At 46.6% G+C, this 19,908-nt stretch overlaps 2 non-coding genes and 1 pseudogene across 2 annotated transcripts; all 3 read left to right on the top strand.

The window, feature by feature from the left end:
- LOC127488995 (protein LYRIC pseudogene) overlaps positions 1-19,908 on the top strand; it is a 103,917-nt pseudogene that overhangs the window by 2,519 nt on the left and 81,490 nt on the right.
- Positions 10,390-10,553, top strand: LOC127486392 (U1 spliceosomal RNA). The gene has a single exon (XR_007913113.2). It is a non-coding gene; the product is annotated as a U1 spliceosomal RNA (small nuclear RNA).
- Positions 16,901-17,065, top strand: LOC127486393 (U1 spliceosomal RNA). Its single transcript, XR_007913114.2, has one exon. It is a non-coding gene; the product is annotated as a U1 spliceosomal RNA (small nuclear RNA).

Here is a 19,908-nt window from a genome sequence, read left to right as displayed (position 1 = left end):
TGCCGGCCCCTGTCTTTTGCAATTTGAGGTTAGGGTCAGCCCTGTGACACAGCTTCATTTTTGATCCAGCTTCCTGATAATGCACCTGGGAAAGAGGTAGATGATGGTCCAAGTACATGGGCCACTGCCACCCAACTGGGAGACCTTGAGGGAGTTCCAGGCTCCTGGCTTCAGTTGAGCTCAGCCCTGGCTGTTTAAAATTATTTTGAGTTGCCTGGCACTGTGGCATGGAGGGTGAGGCTGCCACCTGCAGTACCTGCATCCTTTTTGTGTGCCTGTTCAAGTCCTGGCTGCTCCACTTCCAATTCAGCTCTCTGCTATGGCCTGGGAAAATAGTAGAAGATGGCCTAAGTCCGTGGGCCCCTGTACCCACTTGGGAGACCCGGAAGAAGCTCCTGGCTTCAGATGGGCTCAGCTCTGACCATTGCGGCCATTTTGGAGAGTGAACCAGCAGATGGAAGATGTTTCTCTTTGTCTCTCTGCCTCTGCTTCTCTGTCGCTCTGCCTTTTGAGTAAATAAATAAATCATTTAAAAAAAATTTATTTTGAAAAACAGAGTGACAGAGAGTGTCACTCCCCCTCTTCGTGGAGGAACGACACAGGACCCTGCGCTGTTCTTTCATCTGCTCGGCCCTCCCCGGGTTTGCTGCTGGTTCTTCCTGGGTTGGCTACTATCCCTTCCACCTCTGTGGAAGGGCGGTTCCCCCTGGCCACTTTCCCCACTTCCGCAGGGGAGCGGCACACCGCCGGCCGGCTCTCTCGGGGGCTGCACAGGTGTTCCCTTAGATGTTCCCCTTAGATGTTCCTGGTGCATGCTATCTCTCTCCTCCTTTATAGTCCTCCTCTGCCAATCCCAACTCGGCTGCCCACACGCCGAGCACACTGCTCTCCTCCAATCAGGAGCAAGTCCTACAGTTTATTGGCTGAACTGGAGGCAGCTGTGTAGAAGCTGTTTTCTTCTCTCCCAGCGCCATATTGTGGGAGAGCAGATGCATAGAATAAGTCTTAATTCCAGTAACTCAGTCCAGTCCGGGTTGCTCCCCACAGATCCCCCTTTCTTTTTATTTTTTGGCGTTGATACACGCCTGTCTTCGGTGTCCCGCGGCACACACTCTGCTCTGCTTGCTAGAGTTGCCACAGGTTCTTACAAGTCCTATCAATCAGGCAAACCGAATCCGGGTCCTCTCTTCGCCATGTTGTGAGGAGGTTTTTAGGCGCTGATGCGTGCCTGTGTTCGGTGCCCTGCAGCGCATGCTCTGCTCTGCCTGCAGGGGCTTACAAGCCCTATCAGGCAAACCGAACCCAAGCCTTCTCATTGCCATATTGTGGGGAGGCCTATTGGTGTTGATTCGTGCCTATCTACGGTGACCTGCAGCTCATACTCTGGTTGAGCTGCCTGCTGGTGCTTATCGCCCTAATCAGGCAGACCAAATCCAAGCTCTCTCATTGCCATGTTGTGGGGTGACTTATTGGTGTTGATAACGTGCCTGTCTTCGGTGACCTGCGGCGCATAAGCTGCTAGCCGCCCGCAGGTGCTTATCACCTCACTAATCAGGCAGACCGAATCCAAGCTCTCTCATTGCTGTGTTGTGGGGAGGCCTTTCTATTTCTCTATTTCTCTGTCTCTGGGCATTCCTATTTCTCCCATTTTACTTCTATCTTCCAGCATTCCTATTTTTCTCATTTTACTTCTAAACTTCTGTTTCTCTTATCCCTGCGGCTTCCCGGCGCCCGCCCCGAGGCTGCTTCTCAGCGGCTTCCCGGCTCTGCGCAGCTTCAGCCTGCACCTCTCTCATCTACCCGGTATGTTTCCCCAAGCTTTCCTCCAGCAATACTCCTCCCTCATTTCTCCTGGCCTCTCCCCACAGTCCGCATCCGAGTCTGTTTGTTCTAGCTTTCACTTTCGCTTTCGACCTTAGAGATTTCTCCCAGCTTCCCCCCGTAGTCCGTATCTGAGTCTATGCCTAGGCTTTCAATAGCTTCTTCCGGCACCTTTTTTCGTCCGGCTTTTCCCTAGGCTGTTTGCCAGTCTCTCTCTCTGGTATTTTCCCATTTCTTCCCGTTTCTTCCCTCCTAAGTTTCCTATCCGTCCTAAGTTTCCTATCCGAGTCACGGCACCATTATGTCACTCCCCCTCTTCGTGGAGGAACGACACTGAACCCTGCCTAGGTTTCCTATCCGAGTCACGGCACCATTATGTCGCTCCCCCTCTTCATGGAGGAACGACACTAAACCCTGCCTGGGCTTCATATCCGAGTCACGGCACCATTATGTCGCTCCCCCTCTTCGTGGAGGAACGACACAGGACCCTGCGCTGTTCTTTCGTCTGCTCGGCCCTCCCCGGGTTTGCTGCTGGTTCTTCCCGGGTTGGCTACTATCCCTTCCACCTCCGTGGAAGGGCGGTTCCCCCTGGCCACTTTCCCCACTTCCGCAGGGGAGCGGCACACCGCCGGCCGGCTCTCTCGGGGGCTGCACAGGTGTTCCCTTAGATGTTCCCCTTAGATGTTCCTGGTGCATGCCGTCTCTCTCCTCCTTTATAGTCCTCCTCTGCCAATCCCAACTCGGCTGCCCACATGCCGAGCACACTGCTCTCCTCCAATCAGGAGCAAGTCCTACTGTTTATTGGCTGAACTGGAGGCAGCTGTGTAGAAGCTGTTTTCTTCTCTCCCAGCGCCATATTGTGGGAGAGCAGATGCATAGAATAAGTCTTAATTCCAGTAACTCAGTCCAGTCCGGGTTGCTCCCCACAAGAGAGGGAGAGAAAGAGAGATATCTTCCATATGCTGGTTCTCTCTCCAGATGGCCACAATGGCCAGCACTGGGCCAGGCTGAAGCCAGGAGCTTCATCCGGTCTCCCATGTGGGTGACTGACAGAAGCCCAAACACTTGGGCCATCTTCCACTGCTTTTCTCAGGCCATTAGCAGGGACTTGGATGGGAAATGGAACAGCTGAGACATGAACACGGGTGTCCATATGTGATGCTGGTGTCACAGACAATGGGTTTTACCTCCTATGCCACAACACCAGATGTGATAAATAAAAATATCTAAAAATAATTCAAAAAATAAACAGGCCGGTGCTGCAGCTCACTAGTCTAATTCTCTGCCTGTGGCGCTGGCACCCCGGGTTCTAGTCCTGGTCGGGGTGCCGGATTCTGTCCCAGTTGTTCCTCTTCTGGTCCAGCTCTCTGCTGTGGCCCGGGAGTGCAGTGGAGGATGGCCCAAGTGCTTGGGTCCTGCACCCGCATGGGAGACGGAAGGAAGCACCTGGCTCCTGGCTTCGGATCGGCGCAGCGCACCAGCCGTAGTGTCCATTTGGAGGGGTGAACCAACGGAAAAAGGAAGACTTTTTTCTCTCTCTCTCTTTCTCTCTCTCTCTCTCTCTTTCTCTCTTTCTCTCTCACTATCTAACTCTGCCTGTCAAAAAAAAAAAAAAAGAAAAGAAAAAGAAAAAATTAAGATAAACAAACAACTCGATGGGGCCAGCATTGTGGTACAGTGGGTTAAGCTGTCACTTGCAAGGCCAGCATCTCATGTCAGAGTGCCATCCCATATCAGAAGGCCAGACCAGGTCCTAATGAAGAATTAAAATTGCAGGCCTAAACCTCCTTACCCAAAGTTGAAACCCCATGTGGCGGGGGTTGTATAGTTTTGGTTCCTTATCTTTACAGTTGCACCTGTGTGAGGATGAGGGGCCGAAGCTGTGTAACCCTTGCCTCATCCACTGTTCCCGCCAGATGTCCTTTGAACTCCCTGCACGTGCTAATGAGTTTCCCGCGGTGTGGGCTGATTTGCTAATTAGTTTCCCGCAGTGTGAGATGAGTCGCTAAATGGAACCATAATGTGTGGAATGTCTCTGAAAACCCTATAAAAACCCTGACCCTTGACTTCTCGGGGCTGCTCTGTTCCTGCGTGTTCAGAGAGCCCCAGCATGCTGGATCAACAAACCCCTTGCTGATTGCATGAGAGTGTCTCTTGGAGTCGTTCCTTGGGCTGTGGATGCTTCTCGACCCTAACACTGACTGCTCTGTTCCCCATCCAGCTTCCTGCTAATGCACCAGGGAAAGCAGCAGATGATGACCCAAGGACTTGGGTCCCTGCCACCTATGTGTAAGACCTGGATGGAGTTCCTGTTTCATGGCTTTGGCCTGGCCCAGACCTGGCTGTTTCAGCCATTTGGGGTGGGAACCAGCAAATGGAAGATCTCTCTCTCTCTCTATCTCTCTCTCTCTCTCTGTCTTTCAAATAAATAAATCTTTAAAAGAAAAAACAACCTCCACTGCAGGTGTTTGGTCTAGCAGTTAAGATGTTCATTAGGACACTGGTGTTCCAACTGAAGTTAAATGAATTCTAGTCCTGACTCTGCTCCCAATTCCAGTTTCTTGATAATGTACACCCCAGGAGGCAGCAGGTTATGGCTCAAGTGGCATGGTCCTTGCCATCCATGTGGGCGATCTGAACTACTTCCCAGCTCCCAGCTATTGCAGACATTTGGGAAGTGAACCAGCAGTGAGAGCACACACACTCCCTCTGGCTTTATGTGTCTCTGCTTCTCAAGTAAAAAAGTAAAATAATTTTTTAAACATTTATTTTTCATTTATTTTAAAGACAGAGTTACAGAGAGTGGTAGAGACAGAGAGAGAGGTCTTCCATCCACTAGCTCACTCCCCAAATGGCCACAACAGCCGAAGCTGAGCTGAGCTGATCTGAGCTAGGAATCAGGAGCCCCTTCTGGGTCTCCCACGTGGGCGCAGGGGCACAAGCACTTGGGCCATCTTTCACTGCCTTCCCAGGTATATCATCAAGGAGCTGGATCAGAAATGGGGCAGTCGGGACTTGAAACCAGCACCCATATGGGATGATAGCACTGCAGGCTGGGGCATCAACAAGATGAGCCACAGGATTGACCCCAGATAAATTTTTTTTTAATTAAGAAAACTCATTTCTTACTGTCTCAATTCCTCGCAACCACCATTATGTTTCAATGACTTTGATTACACTTGATACCTCATATAAGTGGAATGTATAGAATCCATCCTTTTTGTGATTGGGCTTATTTGACTTAACATAATATCTTCAAGGTTCATCTATCTTATAGTGTGTGTCAGAATTTCTCTTTAAGTCTTAATTATAGGGGCTGGTGCTGTGGTGTAGTAGTCTAAGCCTCTGCCTGAGGCACTGGCATCCCATATGGACACCAGTTCGTGTCCCAGCTGCTCCTCTTCTGATCCAGCTCTCTGCTATGGCCTGAGAAATCAATAAAAGATGGTCCAAGTGCTTGTGCCACTGTGCCTACATGGGAGATCCGGAAGAAGATGCTGGCTTCTGGCTTCAGATCAGCCCAGCTCTGGCCTTTGAGTCCATTTGGGGAGTGAACCAGCAGATGGAAGACCTTTCTGTCTCTACCACTCTCTGACTGTAACTCTACCTCTCAAATAAAAAATAAATAAAATATTTAAAAACAAAATAAGAATGCACAAATCTGAAACTGGCATTTGGGATTTAAGAATTGTTGGTGATTATTACCAGTATAGGTCATATGTATGACTTTTTCCCCTTATTCAAATAGTTTGCAACCAGATTTTGAGATAACTTGTTTCACATAAAAGTATTTATAGATTTTCTTTCTTTATAGGCATAAAACACACATATAATACTTATTTACAGAAGAAAATATATAAAAATCGAACTGATAGTCTGTTGGAAAAAAAGTCTTGAGTAGTAATTTTCCCCTACATCACAAAATCCCCTTCCCCCTGCCCCATTTTTTTTCTTACTATTTTGGACACTTCTGTGTTCTTGGTTATTGCGTGTTAATCTTTAATTACGATTTTTTTTTGACAAGCAGAGTTAGACAGTGAGAGAGAGAGACAGAGAGAGAGAGAGTTATAAACAGTGAGAGAGAGAGAGAGAAAGGTTCACTCCCCTAATGGCCGCTATGGCCAGCACTGCACCAATCCGAAGCCAGGAGCCAGGTGCTTCCTTCCAGTCTCTCATGCGGGTGCAGGGCCCAAGCAGTTGGGCCATCCTCCAGTGCACTCCCGGACCACAGCAGAGAGCTGGACTGGAAGAGGAACAACCGGGACTAGTACCCGGCGCCCCAGCCAGGATTAGAACCCCGGGGTGCCGGAGCCACAGGTGGAGGATTAGCCAAGTGAGCCACAGCGCTGGCCTAATTACAATTATTTTTAAGATAGCAATAATTTCTTCCCGTTTTAAAGATACAAAAGTGGCTACTATATTTTGAAAGAGAAGAGACTACAAGAAGAAATCTTTTATGTAAGAATTAGGAAATAGGGTGGTTCTAGTAATGTTGCAGAGACAATTAAAGAATACATCTGTTCAACTTAGAAACTCAAATTCTAATGTACTGTGAGGAATGAATGGAAAGGGTTGAGAATTATGATAATGTTATTAGGTGGGCCTGGAATATGTGAATTCTTAGCCATTGTCTGAGACAAGAGTGTGGGGAGCAACTCGGACTAGACTGTTACTCGAATTAAGATTTATTCTATGCATCTGCTCTCCCACAATATGGCGCTGGGAGAGGAGGAAACAGCTTCTACACAGCTGCCTCCAGTTCAACCAATAAACAGCAGGACCTGCTCCTGATTGGAGGAGAGCAGCGTACTCGGCGTGTGGGTAGCAGAGTTGGGATTGGTGGAAGAGGACTATAAAGGAGGAGAGAGACAACATGCACCAGGAACATCTAAGAGGAACACCTGAGGAACATCTGAGCAGCCCCCGAGAGAGCCTGCCGGCGGTGTGCCGCTCCCCTGTGGAAGTGGGGAAAGTGGCAGGGGGAACCGCCCTTCCACGGAGGTGGAAGGGACAGTAGCCAACCTGGGAAGGGCCGAGCAGACAAAAGAACAATGCAGGGTCCTGTGTCGTTCCTCCACGAAGACGGGGAGCGACAAGGAGGAGTGACATTGGTCACAAAGGTGTTTTCCAGTGATGATGGTCATCTGTCCCACTGTGGGCCTCAAGTGGGGAACTCAGTTCTTCCCTGTTTTTTTCCCTTCAAAATTAGAATTAGCATTTGTATAACTCATCTTTCAAGTGAAGATGATCATTTGTTTCCTGTTTGAAAGGAAGCAGGCTGCACATAAGCCTGAAGTTTTGTACTGACTTGACATATATTGAACAATATATGACCCTGAGCTAGTACACAACTCACTTGCCCATGGAGCCAGCCAGATCTGACCTTGACTTTCCTCTCTATCCCCTCAAAAACATTTAGAGTTCTGTAGATCTCCACTCTTAGGCCCTGGTAAATCTATGATAGCTCTTTGTTTTATTTTTCCTCTAAATTGGTACTATAGGCACATTAATTTTTCCATCCTGGGACCAGTGCTGTGGTATAGCAGGTAAAGCCCTGGCCTGCAGTGCTAGCATCCCATATGGGCAATGATTCGAGTCCTGGCTGCTCCACTTCTGATCCAGCTCTCTGCTATGGCCTGGGAAAGCAGCAGAGGATGGCCCAAGTCCTTGGGCCCCTGCGTCAGCGTGGGAGACCTGCACCAGCTTGGGAGACCTGGCTCCTGGCTTCGGATCAGCACAGCTCTGGCCATTGCAGCCACCTGGGGAATGAACCAGTGGATGGAAGACCTCTCTCTCTCTCTCTCTCTCTTTCTGCTTCTCCTTCTTTCTCTGTGTAACTTTGACTTTCAAATAAATAAATAAGTAAATCTTTAAAAAAGTATTTTCCATCCCTCTTGCTGATCAGGTGTGTAGTATCTAGGTAGAACACATTCCTCTTGGATTACAGTGCCCATTTTTACAGGGCCAAGTCCTGTCCCCCTTTTATTTCATTCCTTAACATTTACTTTAATTACATGTATATAGAGTTCTTGATAAATAACGCATAGAAACGTGCCCTTAACCTCCAACCCAGTTCCCAGGTACCCTTTTATTCCCTTCATACCTTTTGTTGTTCTTTCATAAATAATATTACATTTTTCTTCACACTCTTTGAGACCTATCTTAAATGTCATCACTTCAAGGGAGCCTGCCCTAGTTTCCTCTGGAGAAGTTCTCTCTCTCTCTCTCTCTCTCTCTCTTTTTTATTTGACAGATAGACAGTGAGGGAGAGAGACAGAGAGAAAGGTCTTCCTTCTGTTGGTTCACCCCCCAAATGGCCACCACGGCCGGAGCTATGCTGATCTAAAGCCAGGAGCCAGGTGTTTTCTCCTGGTCTCCCACATGGGTGCAGGTGCCCAAGTACTTGGGCCATCCTCCACTGCCTTCCCAGGCCACAGCAGAGACTGTGGCTGGAAGAAGAGCAACCAGGACTAGAACCCAGCACCCATATGGGATGCTGGCACCATAGGCAGAGGATTAACCAAGTAAGCCACAGTGCCAGCCCATCTCTTGTTCTTTTTATAGCAGCCAGGGTTAGGAAAGATCCATTGCATAAGAAACTGTGCTATCCTTGGCAGGGGTTTCTTGCCTCAAAGAATGATTGATCACAGGATGGTGCAATGAATAGGAATTCTACTTGAGATAAGAGATAAAGAGGAACACTAGGGCAAGATTCACATTTCCTGTCTGCCTGCCTGCCTTTCTTTTTAGATTTACTTAAAAAGCAGAGTTAGAGAGAGAGAGAGAGAGAGAGAGAGTCTTCCGTCTACTAGTTCACTCCCCAGTGGCCACAATGATAAGAGCTGGGCTGATCTGAAGCCAGGGGCCCAGAGCTTCTTCCAGGTCTCCCACAGGGGTACAGGAGGCCAAGAACTTGGGCCATCTTCAGCTTCTTTCCCAGGCACTTTAGCAGAGAACTGAATCGGAAGTGGAGTAGCCAAGACTCATAAAGGATGCCAGCACTGCAGGTGGCTCCGGGTTTCTTATTTTCATTTGCCTTATCTTTTCTACTTCCCTGGGTTCTGGGTTCTTCAGAAAGAGAGATTAATCCTTACACATTTTACCACTCTTAAGGCCCTAACAATAGGAATACAGCAAACTCTTGTCGAATGAATGGATGAAATGGATTGTGAACATTTAGTTATTTTTTCAAAGATTTTATTTATTTATTTATTTGACAGGTAGAATTACAGAGAGAGAGAGAGAGAGAGAGAGAGAGAGAGAGAGAGAGAAAGGTCTTCCTTCTGTTGGTTCACCAACCCAAATGGCCGCTATGGCTGGCGCTGCGCCGATCCAAAGCCAGGAGCCAGGTGCTTCCTCCTGGTCTCCCATGCGGGTGCAGGGCCCAAGCACTTGGGCCATCCTCCACTGCCCTCCTCGGCCACAGCAGAGAGCTGGACTGGAAGAGGAGCAACCGAGACTAGAACCCAGCGCCCATATGAGATACCAGTGCCACAGGCGGAGGATTAGCCAAGTGAGCCACGGCGCCAGGCCCGACTGTGAGCATTTAAAAAATGTGTTCATCAAGTGGAATAAGGCTGGATATACTATTAAATTTAAAGGTACTCTTTCTGTGCCTGTTGTAAAGATGGAGATAACAGTTGTACCTACCTCATAGAATGATTATGAAGATTAATGTGTTTACGTTATGTAAAATACTTAGAACAGTGTCTGACATATAATAAGTGCCATGTACGTGTTCCCAGCTACTACTACCATTATTATGTTTAGTACTATTAAATATAATTACATATAACTTTATTACTATTACATATATTCACACTCAAAAAATAAGCATCTGATTACTATGTTTATGAAAGAAAACGTCAACAATAGTGTGCTAGTAGGCTGCAAGGTGAAAAGAATCAGCAAGAATTATCACGCTAGGGCTAGCCTTGTACTGCTGGCAACCCCTTTGGGGTGTGCCAGTTTGAGTCCCTGCTTCTTGATGCTTCCCATAAAGCTCCCTGCTAAGACACCTTGGAAGGCAGAGGAGGATGGCCAGGTACTTGGGTTCCTGCTACATGTGTGATAGACATGGATGGCTTTCCTGGCTCGTAGCTTCAGCCTGGCCTAGACCCAGCTGTTGCAGGCATTTGGGGGAATGAAACAACAGATAGAAGATCTCTCTTTCTGTCACTCTGCCTTTCAAGTAAATAAATAAATCTTCACAAAGAAAAAAGTATCACATGCCATTACACTGTTTACAAGCTTCGTCTTTAGGGAAAGAGGAAGGACTGATTGTGAATGCGGAAAGTGAGTCCCAGGGCTGACGTCATCTGTGGAGGCGGGTGATATGTAGATGAAGAATTGCAGTGCAGACTGGGAAAGGGTGCTTCTTCCATGCTTGTATGTCTCAGAGTGTAATTTGGGGAATTTTCAAAGGCTGCTGATTTTTCATAGGTTTCAGAGTGTTTTGATTAATTTCACATCATTATATGCGGCTTTTAGCCGAACATTTATGTGGAGACCATATGTAAACAGTGCTGTGTACAGCAGGCTATGACAGACCTCAGGCCTGACCAACTCATACTTACCTGGCAGGGGAGATACCATGATCATGAAGGTCTTCTTCCCAGGGTGAGGCTCATCCATTGTACTCAGGATATGCTGACCCCTGCAATTTCCCCAAATGTGGGAAACTTGACTGCATAATTTGTGGTAGTGGGGAACTGTGTTCGCGCTCTCCCCTGTTTTCTTTGGTCTGAAGAAAAGTTTTCAGTACTGTAAATGTTAGTCATTGTGAGGGAAGTTGTGCCTTTGAATGAAGCTCTTACAGCAGCTAACTGCTCTTGTGAAGGGGTGTTTTTTAGACATAAGGGCCATTTTATGTAATTTGGTTGAGAAGTTTATAGGTATTGTGCTGGTTTGGTGTAGAGCATTGTCTGCTGAGGTCTCTTTTTTTTTTTTTTTTTTTTTTTTTTTTGCCTTGTGACTGAGGTGATTTTCCTCAGCATGGGCATCCATCTGGATCATATTGCTATTTTGAGAAAAGAGCAATTAGGTTTCTTGTGCTGGTTCTCAAGGTTGATTTGAATTCTGAAACAGCCAGGGTATGCTATTCTCTTGAACAGTGATTTTTCTCTAAATCCAACCAATTGCATTGTAGTTTTGGGTCACTATTTGTTAGTCCTTTCTACTTAAGCATTTAACAGGGGCTGTGCCTTGTCTACTGCATTAAAGCCTCTGACATTCCATATGGGTGCCAGTTCGAATCCTGGCTGCTACACTTCTGCTCCAGCTCCCTGCTTATGGCCTGCCCAGCACCAGCCATTGTGTCCATTTGGGGAGTGAACCAGTGGATGGGAGATGTTTTTCTCTGTAACTCTACCTCTCAAATAAAAAAAAAAATTAAGATTTATTTATTTATTTCAAAGAGTTACAAAGAGAGAGGAGAGGCAGAGAAAGAGAGAAAGAGAGAGGTCTTCCATCCTCTGGTTTACTACCCAGTTGGCTGCAACGGCCAGAGCTGCGCTGATCCAAAGTCAGGAGGCAGGAGCTTATTCCAAGTCTTCCACTCAGGTGCAGGGGCACAAGGACTTGGGCCATCTTCTACTGCTTTCCCAGGCCATAGCAAAGAGCTGGATTGGAAGAAGAGCAACTGGGACTAGAACCGACATCCATAGGGGATACCAGCGCTTCAGACCAGGGCTTTAACCCACTGCACTACAGCACTGGCCTCCAGCTTTGGTTCTAATTCCAGCTTCCTGCTGTTACAGAACACTCCCAAGATGGGTTGGAGGAATTGCCACATACTATTGCTTTCTATTTTGGTCCATTCAGTACTAAAGAGAATCATTTACAATCCATTATCTGTTCTGCAAATGCAGTGGACTTTGTCCCAGGTCATTGTATGTTTCTCCAGGCCCACTGAATTTCTCTAAAAATCATTCACTGTCTCCCTAAAAATTGTTCTCATTGGCTCTTCTTTCCCTACCTTATGAAAAAGCATTGTAAGCTCCCGATTTGTTTGGGTAGTGGGTAACTGCACTGTAATCACCACTAAACACATAATAGATCTATGTATCTTCTCCTGTGTAATCTGTTTGTCGTCATTGCATTCCAGGGGAAGCTTTTCCTTTTATTCCTGTATTTATTAGCATGCAGAGACATGAGATAACAAAGTATGAGGCTCAAAGAAAGGGCTCAGAAGATTGAAGCTCAAATAGCATTTTGAGCTGCAGAAATAGGAGCTTGAGGTTTCCTGGGTGGGTAGGTGGTAAAGCATGTCATAGAAGTGTGAGGGACTACTGAACAAAGGTGGTCCTATGCAGATAATGTCTCCCAGGTAACACTCACCTGAAGGTCACCTGCAATACTCTTTGTCAGGGCCAAATGCCAGATCCCCAATCTCTTGTGAAAAGATCTTTCCTAGACAAATAGATAGAAAAGCCTTCGTTGCACCCACTGTTTACTAACATATATAGATGTGAGTTTACTTTTACAAAAGGACTACTTTTTTAGTGTCATTCTTGGGTCTGCAGTGCCTCAGAATAGCCACCTGGAAATAAACTCAAGTATACTTTAGGATTTCCTCTTCTGATCTCCCTCAATATGCAAGTGTTTGGCATGACTGTACAAAATACATCCCCACAGATTTTCAAGACTTCCCTTTGGGAGTAATGCCACTGTCATTGAGAAATGTTTAAATGTGGAGAAGTTTTGAAACACCTGGGTAGAAGAAATTAAAAACATGTGTAAAGAGAAGCAGGTAAAGCTGGCGCCTGCGGTGCCGGCATCCCATATGGCGCTGGTTTAGTCCTGGCTGCTCCTCTTCCGATCCAGCTCTCTGCTAAGGCCTGGGAAAGCAGTAGAAGATGGCCCAAGTGCTTGGGGCCCTGCACCCATGTGGGAGACTCAGAAGAAACTCCTAGCTCCTGCCTTTGGATCAGCACAGCTCCGGCCATTGCGGCCAATTGGGGAGTGAACCAGTGGATGGAAGACCTCTCTCTCTACCTCTGCCTCTCTGTAACTCTGCCTTTAAATAAGTAAATAAATCAAGGAAGGAAGGAAGGAAGGAAGGAAGGAAGGAAGGAAGGAGAAGAGAAGAGAAGAGAAGAGAAGAGAAGAGAAGAGAAGAGAAGAGAAGAGAAGAGAAGAGAAAGAAAAAGAGAGGCAGAGTGATAGTGGTGAGGAAATACAGAGATCTCCATCTGTTGGTTTACTCCCCAAATGGCCATCACTTCACGGTCAGTGCTGGGCCAGCTAGGAATTCCATTCAGGTCTCCCATGTGAGTGGCTGGGGCCATCTTTCACAGCCCTTCCAGGCACATTAGTACTGGCCCCAAATAAATCTTTCTTTAAAAATATATAAAAAGCCTAACTGGGGCCCAGCATTGTGGTATAGTGGGTAAAGCTTCTGCCTGGGACACCAGGATCCCCCATAAGTGCCGATTCCAGTCTGGCTGCTCCACTTCCAATCCTGCTCCCTGCTAATGGGCTCGAGAAAGCAGTGGAAGATGGCCCAACTACTTGGACCCCTGCACCCATTTGGGAGTTCCAGATGAAGCTCCTGGCTTCTGCCTGGCCTGCCCTTGCCATTGCAGCCATTTGGGGGAATGAACCAATGGATGCATGATCTATCACCTTCTCTCTCTCTGTGTCTTTCCAATAAGTAAATATATCTTTATTATAAAAAGTAAAAAGCAACCAATCATTACTCACCTGAAAACTCTTCTGTGTCTCCCTTTTGCCATAAAGTCTGAGTTTTCACTTAACTGCTGAGCCAGCCTAAGCTCTAGATGCACTTGACTCCTAATGTAGTTCTAGCTTGCTGCATTGGCTTTTTCCATTGCAGACATTCATTCACTGCACAATCTCTCTCTCCCAAGCTTTGGGCCTGCTGCACTCCAAAACTGAAGCTCTCCCTTCCTTTTTCCTCACACCTTTCAGGTTGACATTCTCTTAATTGACAAAGAAAAGATGTTTATGTTTATTGTATATAGCATATTGTTTAGAAATATGAATACATTATGGAACAACTAAATTGAACTAATTAACATATGTGTTACCTGGCATACTTATCACTTGTTTGTGGTGAAAACACTTAAAATCACTGTCAGGGTGGGCATTTGGCCTAGCAGATAAGCTTTTAAGCTAGGGGTGCCAGCATCCCATATTAGACTACCTGGGTTTGAGTCCCAGGTTCAGCTTCTGAGTTCAGCCTCCTGCTAATGTACATCCTGGTAGGGAGCAAGTGATGGCTTGGGTACTATGTCCCTCCCACCCACTCATGTGGGAGACCTCGATTGAGCTTCCAGCTCCCAACTTCTGACCTGGCCTGGCCCCAGCTGTCATGGGCATTCAGCAGGTGAACCAGAGGATATGAGCTCTATCTAAAAAAGATTGACCAGGGGTCAGCATTGTGATACAGTGGGTTAAACTGCTGTCTACAACACTGGCATACCACATTGGAGCAATAGTTCAAGTCCCAGCTGCTCTGCTTCCAATTCAGTTGCCTGCTGATGCTCCTGGGAAAACAGCAGAGGATGGCCCATGTACTTAGGCCCACCACTGCTGCAGCCATTTGGGGAGTGAACTGGCAGATCAAAGATCTCTGTCTCTCCCTCTCTCTCTGTCACTCTGTCTTTCAAATAAATACATCTTAAAGACAGATTAGCAAAAAAAAAATTACTCTCAGGAATTTTCAAGATAGCAATAGATAGTTATTAAGTATAGTCACAATATTGAACTGTATAGGTCTCTTGAACTTACTCCTCCTTAAAAGTCAGCATTTTGGGGCCGGCGCCGTGGCTCACTAGGCTAATCCTCCGCCTTGTGGTGCCGGCACACCGGGTTCTTGTCCCGGTCGGGGCGCCGGATTCTGTCCCGGTTGCCCTTCTTCCAGGCCAGCTCTCTGCTGTGGCCAGGGAGTGCAGTGGAGGATGGCCCAAGTCCTTGGGCCCTGCACCCCATGGGAGACCAGGAAAAGCACCTGGCTCCTGGCTCCTGCCATCGGATCAGCGCGGTGCACCGGCCGCAGAGCGCCGGCCACGGCAGCCATTGGAGGGTGAACCAACGGCAAAGGAAGACCTTTCTCTCTCTCTCTCACTGTCCACTCTGCCTGTCAAAAAATTAAAAAAAAAAGTCAGCATTTTACTAAATGCCAAAGGAGGACAAAAGGAAACAAAGAAAATAGAGTAAATTTATAAATACAGGCTCTGCTTGAAGGGACACACCTAGAAACTGAACAAGTAAATAAATTGCATCTGATGTGACTAGGCCAATGCACTCAAATGCAGGATGCTTTCTCCTAGACATTTCTGTTTTTCTCTGTGAGCAGGGCTCTTCATTCTTTTCTGAGTAATGAATGAAGGTCTCCATCCAGTAGTTTATCTTTTTGGAGTTTGTCCAAACTTGGAGAGCCTCTCCTTAAAATCTTTATCCCTGGCCAGCGCCATGGCTCACTAGGCTGATCCTCTGCCTGCGGTGCTGGTACTCCAGGTTCTAGTCCCTGTCAGAGCGCTGGATTCTGTCCCAGTTGCTCCTCTGCCAGTCCAGCTCTCTGCTGTGGCCTGGGAAGGCAGTGGAGGATGGCCCAAGTGCCTGGGCCTTGCACCCACATGGGAGACCAGGAGAAGCACCTGGCTCCTGGCTTCAGATCAGCGCAGCGCGCCGACTGTAGCAGCCATTTGGGTTGGTGAACCAACAGAAGGAAGACCTTTCTCTCTGTCTCTCTCTCACTAACTCTGCCTGTCAAAAAAAAAAAGAAAAAAACTTTATCCCTTTGTCTCTAAGTTCCTTCCCTCCCTCCTTCCCATCCTTCCTTGTTTAGCAGTTATTTTTGTTTGAAAGGCAGAGAGACAGAGACTGACAGAGATCCATTGTTCATCTGCTGGTTCTCCTCCCAAATACCTGCCAACAGACAGGGCTGGGGCAGGCCAAAACTAGGAGCCTGGATTTCCAGCTGGGAACAACTCCTGAGCTATCACTACCTCCCAGGGTGCACATCATCAGGAAGCTGGAATTGGGAGTGGAGCTGGGACTCGAGGGTGGCTTTGTCCGGGCCCATTCCTGGTCGTTGTGTGCATTTGGGGATTGAACCAAAAGATGAGAGCTGTCAAAAGGGGGGGGGGTGGGAGAAGGCAAAGGGTTTTTAAAGTCTGGCAAGCAATTAAGTTTTGTCATGCTTCAGGGTTCTTTATTTGTGAAACAAATAAAAAAAAAAGATTCTAACTCCCACCTGAGTTACAAAGATAACATGTAAAGTGGGGTGCATAGTAAGCACTCAGTAGTGGATGGTGGCTGTTAGTATTGGTTTGTTTTCAGGTTTTCATTGGGTTGCCAGATTCACAAGTTATAATTATGTGTTACAGTTTAGGCTGTTGCTTTGCTACTTTATTTGGTTTAATTATCACAAGTACTTCTCCAAGGTCAGTGATGTGTATTTTCCAAACAGGTTCAGTGGCTAGAACCTTGTCTAGAGTTGTCCAGTGTGAACACTGAGTTGCAGTCCAGATCTTGGGTTCCAGAACCCCTACTCTGCAGTACATACACCCAGCTAGCACGCCCTGTTCCTCGCTTGCAACAGAGATGGTCTGCTTGGAGCGTCAGTGTACTGGGAAGGCATGAAGTTGCCTCGGGAATAAAATCCTATCCATGCCCGTTTGCTAAAGTTGAGCTCTCAGCTGTCTACCTGAAGGTCTTTGGCTACGCGAAAAGCTGGGGGAAGGCTGCCTTTTTGTCAGAAAAATAACCCGGTTTCACGTTCCTCAGCGCGGGCAGGAGGAGCAGCTAAACGGGATAAAGGGCGCGGTCCGCCGAGAGGAAGCCGCTGGCGTGCGCCCAGCGGGGCTGGGCCTGCGTATGACGTGACTCCAGGAGGTGGAGTATGTAGATTAAAGACTCCGAGCGATTTTGGAAGCGCGTTCCCTGAAGACATAGTCATATCATCTTTATCACAAGTACTAAGCTATAGTGTGAAAATCTCTTTTCTTTTGGTTGGTAATTCGCAGGTAAAGCCCCAGAGTCGTTTCAGGAACGACCCGAACTGTACAGTGTGTATGCATCACTGGGCCCATGCTGGGGGCACCTGCAACTCATACTTACCTGGCAGGGGAATATGCCACAATCACGAAGGTAGTTTTTCCAGGATGAGGCTTATGCATTGCACTCCCGATGCGCTGATTTCTCCAATTTCCCCAGATGTGGGAAACTCAGCTGTGTGGCTTCTGGTAGTGGGGGACTGCGTTCGCATTTTCTCCTTGTGTTGGTGTTTGAATAGTAGATTTCAGTATCCTTTGTTTGTCACGACTTTTGTTTGTTATTGGTTCTTGGCTCTCTGTGTGGATGTGGTCTGGGTATTGCATGGGGGTGCAGGAGTCCAAGTATCTTCTGCTATTTTCCTAGAGCTGGATGAGAAAGGGAGCAGATGGAACTCCAACTGCCATCCATTTGGCCAGTGCTGTAGGCTGTGTTTTTAACCTACTGCGGCATAGCACAGGCCTCTAGGCAATTGATAATGCACAGGAATTATTTTTCATAGTTTTGAAAGCTGAAAAGTCCAAGGTAAGGGGCGTGGTGTGGGGTGAGGGGGTGAGAGCCTTTCTCTCTCTCTTTTTTAAAACTTTTATTTAATAAATTTCCAGAGTACAGCTTTTGGATTACAGTGGCTTTCCCCCACCATAACTTCCCTCCCACCCACCCACCCTTTTTTTTTAAGATTTATTTTTATTTATTTGAGAGTTACAGAGAGAGAGGAGGCAGAGAGAGAGGTCTTCCATCTGTTGGTTCACTCCCCAATTTGTCGCATCGCCCAGATCTGTGCAGATCCAAAGCCAGGAGCCAGGAGCTTCTTCCAGGTCTCCCACGTGAGTGCATGGGCCCAAGGACTTGGGCCATCTTCTATTGCTATCCCAGGCCATAGCAGAGAGCTGGATAGGAATTGGAGCAGCTGGGACTCGAACCGGTGCTCATATGGGATGCTGGCGCTGCAGGCCAGGGCATTAACCCACTGCACCACAGCGCTGCCCCGAGGGCCTTTTTTCTGCATCACTGCAGGATGAGAGGCAGCAGGAGTGGGAGGTGGAGAAGTACAGGGACAGTGGGAGGTGCAAAATGGGCCCTGAACTGATCCATTTATAGGGAACCTATTCCTATGAATGAATTAAAAAAAAAAACTTGTTCCCTCAACAATAACAGCATTCATTCCATTCATGAGGAGGGAGTAAACATAACCTAAGTAGCTCTTAAAGGTCCCAACTTCCAGTAGCTTCACATTGGTGATCAAGTTTCCAATACATGAACTTTGGGGGACACATTCAAATCATAGCAGTAGATACAACACTTGATTTTGTATGAATGATAGTCAAGTATAGTTTCAAAGTGTACAAAGTAAAATGTCTGTGCATGGTTATTGTGTACAGTAATAGCTAGCAACTACAGAGAACTCCTGGTGTGCCAGGCACTATTCTAAGGACACTACACATATTAGCTCACTTGAAACGCTCAACAACCATCTGGTTATTTTAAGCTGCATTTTACAGATGAAGACGTGGAAGTGTATCAGTGTTGGATAATTTCTCTAAGGTAACAGGGAAGTAACAGAGCCAGAACTTCAGAGTCTGAAGTATGAACTTAACCACTACTTAATACTGTCCTCTCTCTCCATATATATATATATATATACTTGAGCCATCATCTGCTGCCTCCCAGGGTACGTATTAGCAGGAAGTGGAATAGCCAGGACTCAAACCAGGTGCTGTGATATGGGATGCTGGCATCCCAAACAGCAACTCAACTGCTGTGCCACGTATCTACCCCCAATCTTAAATATATAATGACTGCATATTTGTGTTCTAACATTTCAAAGTCAATAGTTTCCAAAATTTAAAAAATAATTAAAAATTAAACAATTAGATAAAATGGGAGAAAGCAGATAAACAAAAATAAAAATTATCTTAATGACACAATGTTAAATTCTTCTTCTTTTTTTTTTTAGAATTTATCCATTTATTTGAAAGGCAGTTACAGGCTGGCGCCGCAGCTCAATAAGCTAATCCTCCACCTGCAGCACTGGCACACCCGGTTCTAGTTCTGGTCAGGGTGCCGGATTCTGTCCCGGTTGCCCCTCTTCCAGGCCAGCTCTCTGCTGTGGTCCGGGAGTGCAGTGGAGGATGGCCCGAGTCCTTGGGCCCTGCACCCCATGGGAGACCAGGAGAAGCACCTGGCTCCTGGCTTCGTATCAGTGTGATGCACCAGCCCCAGCGCGCCGGCCGTGGCAGCCATTGGAAGGTGAACCAACAGCAAAAGGAAGACCTTTCTCTCTGTCTCTCTCTCTCACTGTCCACTCTGCCTGTCAAAAAATAAAAAAAAATTAAAAAAAAAGGCAGTTACAGAGAGGCAGAGACAGAGATAGAGAGAGAAATGCTGATGAATAGTCAGTTCTTCAGTCTCATCAATCTCATAGAATTTCATTAATTTTTACATAATCTTCTTCATTACAGTTGGCCCTTTGTATCCATGAGTCCCACATCCATGAATTAAACCAACCAAAGATAAAAAATATCCTCAAGAAATAAATAGCATCTGCACAAAATGTGTACAGACTTTTTTCTTGTCATTTTTCCTGAACAATACAATATAACAACTATTTATATAGCATGTATATATTAGCTATTATAAATAGTCCAGAGATAATTTAAAGTATAGGATAGAATGAATCTGGGCTATATGCAAACACTCTACCATTTTTATAAAAAGGACTTGAGCATTGAGGGATTACTGGGGTTAGGGGGAGGAATCCTGGACCCAGATCTCCATTGATACCCAGAGACAACTGTATTTATCAAAGTGGGCAAGTTTCTACATGTGAAAGAATCTAAGTTTCTTCATTGCATTTCTAGCTCAGTTAGAATAGGCCTGTTGTTCTCTTTTGAAACAGGATGTCACGGACTGTTCATCTTCCAGTACCCTGTCCTGTTCAGCTTAGTACCTTAAGAAATGACTCCCTAGAGCTCAGCTTCTTGAGTATGTTAAACAAGGGAATTATGTGAAAGTTAAGAAAATTCTTAAGAAAGGTAAGTACTGTGCTGAGATGACAGAAGCAAC

This window comes from Oryctolagus cuniculus, unplaced genomic scaffold (assembly GCF_964237555.1).
Source record: "Oryctolagus cuniculus unplaced genomic scaffold, mOryCun1.1 SCAFFOLD_55, whole genome shotgun sequence".
Taxonomy (NCBI): Eukaryota; Metazoa; Chordata; class Mammalia; order Lagomorpha; family Leporidae; genus Oryctolagus; species Oryctolagus cuniculus.
The sequence above is the reverse complement of the archived record's forward strand: the minus strand, read 5'-3'. Positions and strand labels throughout refer to the sequence as shown.